We start from the raw sequence: 13445 nt of genomic DNA on the forward strand, positions 1-13445 counted from the left end.
ATGTCTACATTTTCTTGTTTAGTAGTGCATATTTCGCTGTCTCCATGGTTTTTAAAACCTGCCGGACTGTAGCTAACATGTTTAATCTGCTTGTTTTCTGCTTTGTGAGATCAAAACGTCTATCCGACACCTTTTTTTTACAGTGGAACAAAAGTAGATTAGCCAGAATGATTATATAAATAGCATTTGCACTGATTCCCTAAGTGGCTAGTCATTTACGCTTACAGCCCGCCGCATTGGTATAGTGGCTAAGGTACTCGTCTGCTGATTCGCTGGTCACCTGAGAGAATCCCAGCGGCGGCGGCTGCATTTTCGATGGAGGCAAAAAAGCTGTAGCCCAGTGTGCTCAGATTTGGGTGCGCCTTAAAGAACCCCAAGTGGTTAAATTTCTGGAGTCCTCCACTACGGCGTCTCTCATATTCATATAATGGTTTTGGGACATTAAACCCCACATATCAATCAATCAATCGATCAATCAATCAATAAATCAATTTCTGCTTACGAAACATCGCGCTTCTAAAGTGTACACTAAACAATTTAGTTATTTCTTTCACCTCTTGGGCATATTTTCGGTCAATCTTATTCACGTTCTTGTAGATGTTCTACGACTCAAGCCAGAATACTTTACTGTAGCCTTACAGTACATTAGGTTTACGGCAGCATCTTTCATGTAAGATGGTCGTGGCGAAAAACATGAATAATAATATGAAGAGAAAGCCATGGCTGTTTGCGCTTAGCTACGATAGCGACCGATTGAATAATGTAGTATTCGCTTATTTCTCGACACCGATCCGAAGCTAAAAACGCGGATATTAAGAGTTCCAGGCTCCCTTCAGTGCGCTGACATTCAATGGCGTGGGCTAGAAACACGATTATTTTCGGTAATCTCCTCTAACGCCCCAACAAACAAACGCAGTATGTTTTACTGCATATATGCGTGGTTATTAGGTAGTGTTAATTACTCACGACATCCTCACGCATCTAAATGTAATAAAGAGCAGGAGCACATATAAAACCACATTTAACTCTCTCTTGCTTGAAGATTATATGGACATCCCGCTCTATCATTGAGAGGTAGAGTAGAAAGCAGTTTCACTTTCTCGCTCTCTCGTTTCATACAGAGTTAATATGAGTTTCACTCTATCTGATGCTTTGCAAGAGTAGAACAACACTCTGAAGAGAAACTTGGCCTATTTACTCCGGCGATACCCTCCTAAGTTTTTAGAGTGTAGTCTCTGTGGAAATTTCTGCTGTGCGTAGTTGAACGATAACAATCCCCAACGTGTGCGTTAAATAAAAGCTGACTGTGGGTCTCTGTGTCCTGTCGGGCTCGTCTGTCTTTTGTTGCGCGTTAGTAGCGATTGCTATGTTTCAGTAGGAAACAGCAGTCCATAGCTGCATGCTTTGAGCCTCCCCAGGTTCCTCCTGCGCAACGCCGCCGCCATATTAAGCATAAGAGTCCGCTGCTTCCAAAGGTTACCGACGAAGAATACATCCCCGACAGGCTGTTACCTTCTAACAGCACGTTCAGAACAGCAAACCCTCCACGTGGTGCAGTTTAGCGGGAGATGACATAATTCTAAATTTTGCACCAAGATAAAAATTTCGCACGTGACAAAAAATTTCAAAATGTATTTTCATAGTTTCGTGGCCTTGGCGAGACGAAATTTTTTTAAGCATCGTATGCTAAGTTTGCGCCACCAAAAGACTATAATGTTCTTCATTTCTACTGATTGGAAGCCACGTAGGACTAAGTATACGTATTCAAAATTTCTTACGTCACGATGCCTCGTAAGGGATTCTGAAGGTAGAGTCGCCATGCACGTTTTCTTATCGCGTGTTTTCTCGATTACTAAGGGTCGTGTAGTGGTAACAGTGGTGTTTTCAGGATTATGAAGTAGCACTTTACTAACCTTCAACAAATTGTATCGCTTTTTAGAGTCAATTTGAAGAGCTCCACGGGGCCGATATTTCTGGAGTCGCTCACAGCTATATTGGCGTGTAGGGAGCAGGAAAGCCGAACAATTAGGGAAGCAAGAGAAATCACTGTGTGTTCTTGTTAGAAGTGTAATATTTCTAATCGTCAAAGTTCACAACACGGTGGAGTACTAATTAAGTTGTAGTGGAGCAACTGCAACAAATGGCCCTAAATAAGTTATCGTAAATACGAACTGTAAAGATTTAGGCGCAACTCAATATGAGACGTCAGCATTTCTTGAATGTGCATGGTTTGACTGACAATCATGTTTGGTAACTTCTGGACGAGACACCGATTATTTTGACGTTTGGGTTCTAAGGAAATTTCTGAAGTACGTTCAAAAAGAATGCGTGTAAGGTCCTCGTCTAATTCCAAAGGTTAGCGACAAAGAATACATCCCCGACAGGCCTTCGGACAGCACGTTCGGATCAGCAAACCCTCCACGTTGTTCATATAGGGCTTCTTAAGAAAAGTAATACTGCGCATAGTTACATTGTATCTCCACGCTCTAGAAGACTTGAAGCAGATCTTGTGCACCCACTGCAAGTTTTAGATCGTAAAAGAAAGAAAGCGCTGGTGTATCTTCAGAGTGGAAGGTTTCTCTATTGTCAACGCTGTGTGCAGTCGGCGTTTTTATTAAAATGTTTCATCATTATTTCAGGGGGCTCATTACGTCACATGCTTAGTGAACCTAACATAATTTGCGTGCGTAAACAATGGATGAGGACGCACCTAGTGACAAAGGCCGCGTTCCTCGCTATGCTCCCTAATCTGTCTCGTTCTCTATGACAGGGCGCCAAACATTTTTTTGTACATTTTACTTTTACTTCTCTTCGACCTCCTGTTACTCTTATTGTAGCATTTAATTGCATATTTTTGAAGGGACTGCAGGCTCTACTGAAATTTCGAGACAACGAGAAGTCTTCAGGGAAGAAGCAAGGTATTGTTTGGTTCTTTCGGGCAGCGAGTCATCAGGCAAGCGCGGATACCAACGGAGGGCTTAAGCAAGGACATGGCCATCTAATGAACCAACTATGACAGTTAACGAGTTCATAAAAAAAGTTTGTCGTACCGAAAGAAGTACAACTTTAAAGAAAAAGATGACGCTGCTTTTCTATCAGCTCTCACTGCTCCACTGTTTATTATAAATCGATGCTGTACGCGTCCTTTTGAATCACAAAATTATTTAGAGACATTGCAAGGTCTTCTGTACCAAATATTCGACAGTTTAAAATACATGGCATTGTTCGCTTTGTATTTTCTTCACCATCGCTCTCCTTTATTGACATCGAAGGCTTCTTCTTTTTAATAGCTATGGTGGAATCTTTTGCACTATCTTCAAAACAGTTCTTCTTCTTGAGTATAAAGCAAATGCGATTAATGCTTTGATGAAATTTCCAAAAGGTGGTTGTACTCACTCAAGAAGCTATAGTGAGTAAATGTATTCTAAGTAATCGATAATATTAGGTATATCCTATTTGGTATTTGAAGGCCGCGTACAAGAAAGTATACCATTTGTAAAACGAAAATATAAAGGCGTGTCCTTTTTTTTTGCTCTTTTGCGGAATGGCAGGCTAAGTTATTGTTCGGAACATAAAAGGGCCGAGGTTTCAAAGAGCAAAAAGGCAACACCATTTCCTGATTACAAGAACAAAGTCGATTCTAATATATTTTACATGAGCGTCTACATACGCGCTCCCGTGATAGCTGCAAGTAGAAAAGCCGTCTGAACACAATTCACGTGCCACTGAGAGCACTAATTTATATGTGTATTAAGCTACAATACCTACTTTACTTCAAGGTCTCTCTTCATTTAACGCACGGGACTCACGGTATAGCCTTGCCATGTATCGTAGATGAAAAATTATTAGCGCTATGAGCCAGCACATACTCGATCACCGCTCAAGCACTCTTCACAGATGGTTTGCAACAGGAATAGAAACGTGTTGCCGCTGTTTTAATTTTCACTACTTAAAATCCGACGGTTGGTTTAAGTCACTCTCAATCAATGGTTATGTCTCTACAAATGTTTTAATCAGTGTTTGCTGTACATGTGTTCCCTTATCAATATTTAGCGTACAAGTTTCGCGTGAAGTTCAACTTGCGCAGTTCCTGTGACACATGTGGCCTAAGGTAGTTTAGTTTTAGAGCCGAGCTGGAGAGCTAAAATAATCATGAAGCAACACGTGCTCTCTACGTCCTTTGCTTCGGCGCATTTGTCATATTTCTGTCCTGCTTTGCTCTGAAAGCACGTGCGCGGATAAGTCCAGCGTGGTATGTAACAAATTTATAGGGAGTAGAACGAGAACGAAGAGACAGAGAAAAAATAAGAAGAAAAATTATAGAACCAAATTTATTTGTGAGGCTGGACTCGCACCTACAAGCTAGTAACCAGTCAGCTACCTGGGCACGCCAGCAGAGCTGACCATAGCCCTGTATTGTAAAGAATCGCAAGTGGAAGAGAAAGGTGTGGGTGAGGAGAAGCAGAGAAGGAGTAAATAAATAAAAAAATGTGGTAGAACGAGAACAACACAAAAAATGGCAGATCCCACGTACAGTGGGAATCGATTATATGCGACCTCGAAAAAGAGCAGCGCTTCGAGATAGGTAATAGTGCACTTCAAGTTGTAAAAGACTATGTCTACTTAGGGCAGATAATAACCGCGGAGCCGAGCCACGAGATTGACGTAACTAGAAGAATAAGAATGGGGTGGAGCACATTTGGCAAACACTGTCAAATTATGACAGGTAGATTGCCATTATCTCTCTAGAGGAAGGTATATAACAGCTGTATCTTGCCGGTACTTGGCTATGGAGCAGGTACCTGGAGACTTACAAAAAGGGTTCAGCTTAAATTCAGGACGACGCAGCGAGCAATGGAAAGAAAAATGGTAGGTGTAACCTTAAGAGACAAGAAGAGAGCAGAGTGGATCAGGGAACAAATGGGGGTTAAGGATATCATAGTTGAAATCAAGAAGACGAAATGGACATGGGCCGGGCATGTAGCGCGTAGACAGGATAACCACTGGTCATTAAGGGTAACTGGATTCCCAGAGAAGGCAAGCGGGTTAGGGGGAAACAGAAGGTTAGGTGGGCAGATGATATTAAGAAGTTTGCGGGTATAAATAGACAGCAGCAAGCACAGGACCGGGCTAACTGGCGGAACATGGGAGAGGCCTTTGTCCTGCAGTGGACGTAGTCATGCTAATGCTGCTGCTGCTGATGATGATATGCGAAGCACGAATGAGAACTGTTGATATGTCACTTTGAAATGAGCACAACTTTACGAGGTGGAGGTAAATGATGCCCTACATGACTTCCATATCATGGTTATGATGCTTGGATGTCTCGTTTACTTTCGTCATCTAATCCATTCACGTGATACCAAATTTAGTATATGTGGAGCTAGCGAAACGGTCGTGAGCACGGTATGAGCGTGGTATGTTGACATGTTCTTACATGAAACGCGTGTCAGGATTATCATGTTTGCACCAGTCATATATTTTGTCATTCATTGACGTAACGTAACACCAAATTTGGTATATCTGAAGCTTGGAAAACCGCCGCGAGAGCATAATGAAGGGCCTAATATACTCCAATGTAGCGTTGACGTGCGCGTACGCTTGGGACAGCGACGCTACGTTAGCAAAACATGAGCACTCTATAGTCGGACGATAGGCGTGACCAGCGTCCGTCGGCGCGACCCGACGGCAAAGGTGCGAAATGCGACATGCGGCATTTCACGCCGATGCATTACCCAGAGAACATTACATCTCTTTCTTTTTGTGATGAATGGATGCCGGACGCGCTGAAATGCGCATGCGTCAAAGCGACGTCGCGCTGTGTGCATGCGTTAATCCCAAACTCCATAAGCGCGAAAATGCACGCGACAGCGACGAGCGACGCTAGGAGCGACGAAACAGGGCGTTCGCGCGACGTGTCGCGTGCTCGTTTTCGCGCGATCGCTCGGTTCTCCAGATTTGGAAACCGTCGCTCATCGCCCGGAAGTGCTGGGCTCAAGCAGCCAATAGCGAAATACCGGAAAAGACGAAGACTACATAGGTGCACGTGACCCTGCGCGAGTCACGTATGCGCAACAAGAAATAACGCAATGTTTATTAAGTATGCGCATATAAAAAATGCTGCAAGGCAATAATAAACACCTTCCGTTCCATTACACAACAATATATCTTGTTTTTAAATTGGAAACCGCTCGCTACGCGGTTTTCTTGGTGCGAGTTGACGGCCTCATGCCAGCAACAGTGGAATTCGCTCGCCGAAGCCGTCGCGTGAATGAGGTTTGCCTGCGCTAGCGACTGATCGCGCGAAGACGATCTACGTCGCGTCGCTCGTCGCTGTCGCGTGCATTTTCGCGCTTATGGAGTTTGGGCTTTAAAGCAACGGAGCGGGCGCGCGCCTACAAGTTTATGACAGGACCGGCGCCTGGCATGGCAACGCCGGCGTGACGCGACAAAATGAACGCCGCTGAGCACGTGCACCACGTCATGTTGAAATGTATTGGCGCCTCGACTGTGGCATGTAGACAATGTTCTCACATGACACGCATCTCATACCAGTCACATACCTTCGTCTTCCATTCGCGTCACGTAATACCAAATTTGGCAAATGTGAAGCTAACGAAGCGGTCGTGAACGCATCATAAGTGTGGCATGTAGTCATGTTGTTACATGACACAAATGTCATGATTATCATGTTTGGATGTGTCATTTATTTATGTCGTCCGTTAGCATCACGTATTACCATGTTTGGTACACGTGAATCTAGCTAAATAGCCGCGAGTACATCATGAGCGTAGCATGTAGTGATGTTGTTACATGACACGCATCTCAAGTTTGTCATGTTTGCACCAGTATTATACCTTCGTCATCCTTTCACGTCCCGTAATACCAAATTTGGTATAAATTAAGCTAGCGAAACAGCCTCCAGCGCATCATGAGCGTGGCATGTAGTCATGTTGTTACATAACACGCTTTTCTTGATTATCATGTTTGAAGCAGTCGCATACCTTCGTTATCTATTCACGTACTGTAGTGCCCAATTTGGTATATTTGACGCTAGCGAAATGGCCACGAGCGCATCATGAGCGTAGCATGCAGTCATGTTGTTACATGACACGCATGTCGTGATTTTCATGTTAGGGTCTGTCGCTTGTGGTCGCCATGCAATCATGCCATACCATACCCGTTTTGCAACATGCCATGTGAGCTAAACTACCGCAAAGCTGCTAGATCATGAAATGTATATCATGACATTCATGACATACATGTAATGATTTTCATGGTATGATTGTCATATATGTTCTTAATACAGTCTTGTTACGCCTTACCAAGTTTGGTATCGATACCATCATGGAAATGGCCAGGAGAGTTAAAAGTGGTAGGCGGCTAGATAGATAGATAGATAGATAGATAGATAGATAGATAGATAGATAGATAGATAGATAGATAGATAGATAGATAGATAGATAGATAGATATATAGATAGATAGATACGCTCAAAGTCGCCGAAATTTGCTGAGAAATCCTTCGCATTTAATACAAAAAGAAGAAATAATCAACGAGACAATGCGAGATAAGGATAACAGAGACTTAGAATAAAAAAGAGGCAGAAATCGAAGAGAGAGAATGAAAGGTACGGTGAAAGACAGATATAGAAAGACACACACTAACGATTTGAAAATAGCCAGCAGAGGCTTGTATAGGTAAATCAAGTGTCGGAAAGGGACAGGTAGAACATTAAAAGTCCTGCCTGGATAAGACCAAGGAACTGTTCAGCAGCACTGCATTAACCCAGCCTTGCACGACTTGGTGCAAGCATGGCTATTTTTTTAGTCTTCGTTTTGAAAAACAGGCTACAATGTTTTTTTTTCTTAAACATATAATAGCACAGCGAAAGCAGGCGGGAGGAGTTAAGAATCCGAGGTGTTTGAAATTTCCGGAGCCCTCCACTACGGCGTTTCTCATCATCATATGGTGGTTTTGAGACGTTAAACCCCACATATCAATCATCATCAAAGCTTGCGAATATCCATTTAGAACAACAGTTTCCATGTCCCTTTCTAGCGCCTCTCCGATTCTCTTTGTACTTGAAGCGATGTCATCTTTCTCATGGGCTACATTACGCAGCACCAGCCTCATCAATTCATTCTTCGCACTACGAAACGGCGCCTTGGCCCTGCAGTGATGCAATTTAGGTGACGCAGTTCACACTTTCATTTCACTGTACTTCCTTCTGCCGTTTCAGCAAAGTACCGAGGCACCCAGAAAAAACGGCATTGCCACAACAAAAGCCTCTGAATCAAAGACATGGCTCATGATTTTGTGACTAGGGGTAGGAACCATTCTTCACGAGTGCCCCATACTCTTCGCACAGCACTTCCTCTCCGCGTCGGCATGATACGTGTCACACGTGGAGGAAGCCTTGCTCGGTCGTTGTCTGTGTGCCGATGACGTAATCGCACACGTCATGTAACGTTTTCCAAGCGGCCGTAGTCACAACGAAGCACACCGCCTGCATCAGTCCACCGCGAGAGAATGGTGTAAAGCACGAGCATGAAACCGAAACTAGCCAAGGCGGGTCTTGGTATACCCTGTAACTTTCTAATTACGGCACTTATTCGCGAAGTGTGTGTGACAACGTGTGCACGTGGAGCAACAGCGCAGTTATTTCTCGATGAAAGATTTCGCCCAGGGAAGTTGTTTACTGGCCCTACAGTATGAGGACAACAAAAGGAATAAGCTTCGTGCACTCAGATCAACCTAAAGTGGATGGCCTCAAGAATTTCTATGAATTCATTTACGGCAGTTGGATTGTATTGGAATAAAGGTCATACTATGAAATGACAAGTACGTGCATTCCGTGAAAGTGCACAACAATGTATCAGGTAAATCTGTGAACCAAAGAGGTTGGAGTGCCCTATATATATTCAAATTCTGTTGAGAAGGACCAGGCTAACATTTTCATTCACGTAGGAAGAGAAGGGCAGTGCGCCATGCAGTACGTGATAAAATCGAAAACTCTCTAGAAGGAGAGAGATTCAAGCGGATGAAACCTCTGTTTTGACGACCATTGTACTGTTACAGGTTTTCTGTTCTGATCCTCACACAATGGGGTTTGTGCTCTTTATATTGACTTTGAAGCCAATCAGCGGCGCACAAAAGTCTCGCACATAGAAACACGATTATGTAGGAGTAAAAATAGGTTCACGAAACTTCGTGAGCAAACAGGTGGTCAAAAGATAATTCAAAACCACGATGCGAAATGATCAAGACGAGCAGGGGGGGGGGAGGGGGTGTTGACGAGAGAGGCTATCAAGACCAGTTCATCGAGGCGCTAGGAAGAGCCCTTCGTCGCTGCTTCACAATGCGGAACACATTTTCGCCGCACCTGGTGCAAGAACTACCGGGTGTCCCTTTCCCGTCATTTCATAGACATTGACGAAGACGAGTAACCCAAATTTCTGAATGATAAAGACGATATCAGGTAAAAGAAGATAGAAAGAGTATAATTTGCGTCAAGATTATTCAGTGAAAGTCATAAAACAAGAGCACGCGCTATATATAAAAAAATGTGAATCTAACAGAGCCATAAAGCGACAAGAAACGCCAGGCAGAAATCGCGTTGGGCAGAATTTACGTAGCGCACCTGCAGGTGCAGTGAGTGGGCAACTTCGGTGTTTCTCAAAGGCAACAGCATCGCGTTGGTTCGGGTGTTCTTACGTGTTTGTGTGAGATGGGAAGGAAGAGAAGGGAGGGGGTTGGTGACTTGCAGTTTTCAGGTGAAATAACTAAACTCTAACCCTCAAGGCCACTCTACCGTCCTAGCTTATAGTTGAGAGATTCGTGTTGACTTTCCCTAGTGTCTTTTCGTTAAAGCTCTGGAGCTGTAAATGAAAAACTGTGGTCATGCCTACAGCCGTATTTTTAGGTTCAATGGCTTTAGTTTTAAATTAGGTATTTATGTATTAGGGTCTAAGTTTTCAAGCTTTAGGTTCGCATTGAAATCCAGCGTTCATGGTGCAAAGCTTTGTGTCCTTGCGTGAATGGGAGCCAGTGCAAAGTTTCCAGGGCAAGTCAGGCAATGATTTCAATGCTAGTTACAGATTGTTTCCCTGTGATTAGTTTTTTTTTTTGAGAACGTGTTCGAGCCGTCTTAATGGAATAAAAGAAAGGCTGCACATTTCGAAGGAAGCTCGCATTAAGTCGTAGAAAGCTTTACACAAATAAACACAGGCCCGTCACCACTCAATCGGCAATACATTTCTATGTTTCTTTATACTCTTGTGTAGAGCTCAGAGGCATTTATTGTTTCTATTTAACTTTCTCTTTCTCATTCTTTAACTTTTTGTTTTCTCTGTGTAATTACACATTTATTTTTCTGCTTAAATTTTTGTCTCTTCCAATATTTCTCTCTGTTTACTATCTTCATATCTCTGTCTCTCTCTACTTATCAGTTCCTTTATTTCTTTTTCTTTTTTTATAACTTCTTTTTTCTCCTTTTTTTCTTTGTGCTCTTCTTGCTATTTCTCTCTTTCTCATTCTTTATTTTGCCACGTTCCTTTCTCAAGCTTTGTTATCAGCACGTTACACTACGTTCAGCGCAAAACCGCGCCTACAATGTTCGAGAAGCTTCGAGGCTGTAGTAGATCGTTTTGTTAACATTACGCCCACTTCTTGCACATTACAGATTTTTCTGAAACCTACGTCGCCACTAGCGATAACGCTAGATTATTCGATGGCACGGGTATAAATGCCAACGCGTTTTACCGCTTGTCAGCTGATCAATGGCCGACGCTCTCTTCGCCGCTATCAGTGTCAGTGTCCTGCTATGATCTGACTCTCCTTTTGTGTGGCCATAAGTTTGGCCCGAATAAACATTTAAAATTTTGACCTGAAGTCTGTGCTCCTTTGACCTGAAGTCTGTGACCACGCCGTGACATCTGGTAGATGTGCTGCCTTTTTCATGTACCGGACGCACCCGTCAAGCTATGAACCCAGCCCAAGCCGGAAAAGGGATATCAATGCCACGCCCGAGCAACGAACAAGCCGCCGGCAGCTGGGTATGTCGCCAGAGTACAGGCCTCTACCAGTAAATACCCCACAGACCACGTCCCTGACCTTAGACACGGCGACAATCGCAGCTGCTGTGCAACCTGCACCGATTTTGCTCCGGCAACCCAAGGCGCCACCAACTTTACGCGGCACATCGCTTGAAGACCGGGAATATTGGCTTGAGATATACGACCGTGTCGCTGCGTTTAAATTTTGGAGTACCCAGGACAAGCTGCGACGTGCCTACTTTTACTTGGAAGACTCGGCAAAAACATGGTTTGAAAACCGAGAGTCTTCACTCCAAACCTGAAACGATTTCCTCAGCGCATTCCTGCACACCTTCGAGAGTATCGTCCACAAGGTAAGGGCCGCTTCCTTGCTGGGCACCCGGGTGCAACTCCCAAATGAAAAATTCGCCATCTTCACGGCAGAGATTACCCGACTGTTTCGACTTACCGATGCTGACATGATCGAACACAAAAAAGTTCGGCTGCTTATGTGGGGTGTTAAACAAGAACTCTTCAGAGGACTTGTCCGCAACCTACCTATGACGGTCGCCGAGTTCTTCGCGGAAGCTAGAAGTATAGAAAGGGCGCTTGAGATGCGGACAGGGCAGTATGACCGCCGCTCAACCATAATGAACTACGCCGACGTTCAAGTGCACAGAGCCGATGATCTTCGCGAGAACATTCGTGCGGTTGTGCGTAAAGAGCTACGTAAGATGTTTCCGGAATCGCAGCCTCGAGTGGACTCAATCAATGACATTTTTCGTAAAGTCCAGCAAGCGTTGGGAATTTTCTAACCTTCAGAGCGGTTTCAACTAGAGGCTATGAACTACGCTGCTGCAGTGTGACGTAGCGCTCCCCCAGCACATCCACGTCTAGACGCCGTACCACTGCAGTTCTGCCGTCAGACACCACAGCCACCGCCACCAACGCCATACCACCCACTTTCAGGCCAGCGCAATGCACCGAGGAAGACAGGTGTATGGCGCGCTCCGGATCACCACCCACTCTGCTGCCACTGCGGGGAAGCTGGCCACACTTACAGCCGCTGCTAGTACCGACAAATAGGACTGCTCGGCTTCTCCGTCAATGCACCACGTCCACAGCCAGGGGAATGGCCGCTTGACAACGCTGACTACCTGGCAGGAAAGGAATGAACACCACGAAGTCTTTCCCGTTCACCGTCGCCCAGCCGCCGCATGTCATCGCACCACCGGCAGTATTCTGGCCCAACGCGGGGCTGGTCTCTTAGCCCATATCCGGGAAACTAAAGACAGCAACCGATAGAGGTGTGGTTGCTGTGCGACGAACTACCGAAGATCCTGCGATGACGACGCCGCCACGATGGAGCTTTCCGAACACGACGCCAACCAGGCAAAGTCCTCACGACAAAACCTCACTTACCGAAGGTGACCTGATGACGCAACATGGAAGAAGCGGGACAAGCCGACGGAGCCGTGACCCGATGCCACGGCCTAACTGCAACGTGAGACGGCGAACTAGCAACCTCGACATTCTTATCGACGGCCACAGTGTGACTGCTCTCGTCGATGTTGGAGCCGACAATTTCGTCATCAGTGGGTTGTTCGCCGCGAGGTTGAAGAAAGTTAGGACAGCTTGGGAAGGCCCTGAAATCCGCACAGCCGGAGGTCATCTGCTAACGCTGGCAGGAATCTGCACAGCGAGAGTCACCATTAACGGCCGTATATATACCGCAGATTCGTAGTCCTACAGCGTTGCTTAAGAGATGTCATCCTTAACATGGGATTCTTATGCTTCCATGGTGCAGTCATCGATCCGAGAACAAAGTCGATAACGTTATCCACAGAAGAAGTACTGCCACCACGCACGCCGTCAGGAAACAACGCTTTGAATGTACTGGAAGAACAAGTCTTTATTCCGCCTCACTACAGTGTAATTATTTCAGTCGGCGTTCCGAAGTCACCTGACTTGGAAGACGTCGTTGAAGGCAGTCAGCATCTGTTGGTCACCCGTGATATTTGCATAGCAAGAGGAATCGCCGAGCTGCGGGGAGGCAAAGCAACGATTATGCTCACAAATTTCAGCAATGAGTACAAACACGTGATCTAAGGAATGATGGTCGCATACATTGAAGACATTGGGGAAGCCACCAGTGCTTTCGCCCTCAGGGATTCTGCAGAACCTTCTGAGAGGATCCAAGCCCCTCCCTCAACTTTCGACGTCAATCCCAGCCTCCCAAATCATAAGCAAGAACAAGTCAAGGCCCTGCTACTGCAATACGAAGATTCTTGTGCAAAGGGCTTAGGAACTGGAAAGGGTTATTAGTTACGCCAGCCGATAGATGTCTAAAAAGTGAAACCGATCATTCCACAACAAAAAAGGAGTGCCTCACCATTATCTGGGCTACGT

This window comes from Rhipicephalus microplus, chromosome 1 (assembly GCF_043290135.1).
Source record: "Rhipicephalus microplus isolate Deutch F79 chromosome 1, USDA_Rmic, whole genome shotgun sequence".
In the NCBI taxonomy this organism is placed as follows: Eukaryota; Metazoa; Arthropoda; class Arachnida; order Ixodida; family Ixodidae; genus Rhipicephalus; species Rhipicephalus microplus.